Genomic DNA, 3,850 nt, shown 5'->3' on the forward strand with positions numbered 1-3,850 from the left:
CACACACACACACACACACACACACTCGCATGCGCCTACAAACTCAAGCTGACACAAAGACATGCCTGCACATTGTCTGCACAGTTATAATCACACTTTCATAACCACAAATTCTACTCCCCTCCCACCCTCTCATCTCTCACTCACACACACACACACACACACACACAGCCTGTGCACAGAGATGCTCTCTTGCCTTGGGAGAAAATTATTTCCCAGCGTCGATGCCCCAGGAGAAAGAAAATTAGGTTCATGCTGGTGTGGTCGTGTAGGAGCAAATAAGGCAGAATCAACGAGGAGACATTGTGCAATGAGCAGAAAGAAAAGCAACGCTTCGCTAGGTGACCCCCACTGTTCAAATCTTCCCCTTCCCTCACCTCCTTATCAGTATGTAGTAGAGCACAGTATGACTGTGAATGGATGGATGGAATTTGGTCAACTCTCAGCACTGTATCCAAAGCAAAAAAAGGCCTTCTTTGATGAATGCAACCGTGTCCAACATTATTTTCCACAAAATGTATTCCATCGTGAAAACCGAGTTAATTCGACATGACAAGCCAGGCAAATCAATGCAAATACACCAGAATAACAAATGGGCTTTTATTACGGGTGTACATGTGTTGATATTCAAAGCTAATTGAAACCGATCAAAGGCTTGGAAGCATTTAGAGTGGCCGATTATTGTGAATTAGTTAAGTGAGTTCTGGATGGCCAACGTGCGTGGCGAATGGAGGGGTTATCTCCTCGCAACTCTCCCCTACATGTCAGGTGTTATTTGACTGATCCGTCCTCGCTGATCCAACTCTCTGATTTTTCCTGCATCTCCATTCCCAGAAAAAAGGGAGTGGGTCAGGCAGTCCCTGCTCGTAGCCAAAACACTATTTCATCACCAGGCCGTTTGTGTGACTGGACAGGGCAGGATTAGGACTGCATGCCTCATCCATCTTTAGCACTCCCAGCATTTCCCCCTAAAACAGACAGAGATGGATGAGCTAGCTGGAGCCCTGCTCTCCTTTTCCACTCACTCCTTGACTTTGGGAAACCTACGCTGCTCCCGAGCATCATGGAGCAGCTCAATACTCCTTTGTATACTTGCAGCCCTCCACATTCCTCTTCCTTTACTTTGACCCCCCACCCTCACTGAAGTGTCTCTAATTCTACCTTCACTTCATTCTCCTTTATCTCTCCTACCTCTGTAGACTTTTTCTCTGACTTTTCCACAATGTAGTGCCCCCTCCTCAAATGTTAGGTTGAGGCTGTAGCATTACTAAAAGGTCTGTAGCCCGGTGGTAGAAGGTTGCCCATTAATCACAAGATTGACTGTTAGAGACCAGCTCTTCCTGTCCATAGGTGTCCTGATGCAAGACAATGAACCTGTAGTCTGCTTTGGATTAAAGTGCAATTAAAATGCATTTTCCTTTACTTAAACCACATTTGTTTTAGCTAAATGCCAGCAACATGCTCACAAGTCAGGGGATCCCCAACATTTTGAAAATTCATCCTGAGGGAAAAATGAATGTGAATTTCATGGCAATCCATTCAATAGCTATTCAGACAATTTGCTAAAGACACCAGATGTCAGACTCATGGTTGTGCAGAAGCCAGGGGGTCCCCAAAGTCATTAGGATTCATCCTATGAAGACCATGAATGTCTTCTTTTTTTGGTATCCACCAGTAGATGTTTTTGATATTTCACTGGATAAGTATGAGTGCAAGAGAGAATGTTACTTGTGGTACAGGCCAATTCAGGGGATAATCAACTGCTAAGGTTGATCCTCTAGGCACAACAGGTATCTGTACCAAGTCAAATGTTTGTGCACCCACTAGTTGCTTGACACAGAGAACCAAAACTGCCTATAGCCCTCTAGTAGAGATCTGGAGTTTAGCAAAAGCCGTAGTTATCTTCCGGTGAGCTTTCATGCCAGTGTCTGTTGCTTTCACTTGGGTTGTCTGGTGGATGGTAAACAAAGTCTATTTTATTATCTTAATAGTAGCAGGTGAATAATTCCAAGAGGACAAACCTTAACAGAAAAAAGCATGTCATTACTGTAGAAACCTTTTGTATCTCAAGCCTTGGACAGTTGTAACTCACTGTCATCCCCCTTGCTTTTGATTAATAGGCTGATCAGGCACAGCTCTATCCCGGTGAAAGCTTATCATCCCGGGCTCATCCTGTTCAGCTAACCTGGCCACTGAAGAGCAGCCGAAGACAAGCAAACCCTCTCCAGGGGCTAATCTCCCAGGGAATCCAGGATTACGGGCAGCACTAATAGCGACTCCCCTTCACAAATTAAGCTGAGCCAACGGCTTAGTGGGGTTAGAAGGTTCCCTCCTCGCCTTGCTGTCTTTTGGTCTGGCTCTGCTGTCCAGGTATGGACTTACAAGGTATTCATAAGCTGTGGACTACTGGGACAAAGATTGAAAAGGCTGTCAGGAGCTGGAGGTGTTGTAAACAGTGAGGAGAAGTGATGCTTCGGTTTATTCTGACTCTACAGTGCACACAGGGGCCAAGATGCTATTTTCCTTGACTCTACAAGGATATGTTTGGAAGCTCGAGGCAAGGAAAATCTTTATTTATCAGATTCATGACTGATAAATGGTGCGTAACCCACATTTTTTTCTTGCTCAGCAAATCAGAGTTGCAGACAGGCGAGAAATAACATTACATACAGGTTAAGTCCAGTGCATGACAATTGTAGCCTACTTCCAGGTGCATAGTCACTCATTGCTGCACAGCCAAAGGTTTTACCCAACTCACTAGTACTTCATCCAGACTACAGATGGCACTATTGCCTCAGTATGGTTGGCACTGGAGAGCAATAGCTCATAATGACTACCCATCAAACTGATTGACATTTATTCTTCTTTTAAGTTCATAAATTACCATCGCAAGAACAGAGATTTATATTGGAGCTACAACAAAAAGTAATCACTTTGCTTCAAGTCAAAAAGCTTTCACCCTGTACCTCTTCATGTAGCCTCAGCCCCTTTCCTGTAAAAAGTAACTCGGCTTATGCTCAAAACGTCCCCTGGCTTTCACTGGTTCCGCCAGATTGGTGAGGCAAATCAAATGCAGGCTCATTCATCCACTGACCAAGGCCAGAGAACATTAACATTTTGAGAAAATGGCTTTTCACACTCCGGGCTGTAAGCTGGTGACTTCTCAATTTAAAGGCTGTCCAAAAAAAGACCATAAACTCAACACTCAAGTTTTCCATCAGCCGAAGAGTGAAGTTATGAGACAATTGCCATGACTTAATAAACAAGAGAGATGGAAGTAACAGCTGACCCTGCACGGGTGAGCGGCAACTTAAGACGATCATTTGGATCAATTCAAATTCAGCATTTACAGAACCAAGTGAACTGAGTGTTCTGCTCCAACAGCAGAGGAAACCAGGTCTGCCTCTCGCTGCACTAAGATGTCTTTCTTCCCTGCCTGTCATGCATGTTCCCAAATTCATGAATAGATTTTTTTTTTCTTTCCTTTCCAACTTGTGGCGTGTTAATTACTGGCAGCATTCTCCGAGGCTCTCTAAACTGAAATGACAGAGGTGTTCTTCAGCGTGCTGAAGTCGGTTCAGCTGCTGGCTTGGGTAATTGAAAGGCAGGATTTCCCAGCTGGAATCACTGGGGAAGAAGAGGCCCCTGTTGCTGCCTTCATAATGACAAATGTCCCTCTCATCCCTTCACAGTGTAGTTACAGCAGGTTCAAATGTGTCAGTGTGCTGGAGACAACGTGACGTTAAGGCACATGGAAATCCAAAAAACAAAACATTAAATCTGCTCCTACATGGTTTTGTCATTTTCAACTCCACAATTAGTTCAACTTTTGTTCAGACATTTTGATAAA

Source organism: Hippoglossus stenolepis, chromosome 8 (assembly GCF_022539355.2).
Source record: "Hippoglossus stenolepis isolate QCI-W04-F060 chromosome 8, HSTE1.2, whole genome shotgun sequence".
Taxonomy (NCBI): domain Eukaryota; kingdom Metazoa; phylum Chordata; class Actinopteri; order Pleuronectiformes; family Pleuronectidae; genus Hippoglossus; species Hippoglossus stenolepis.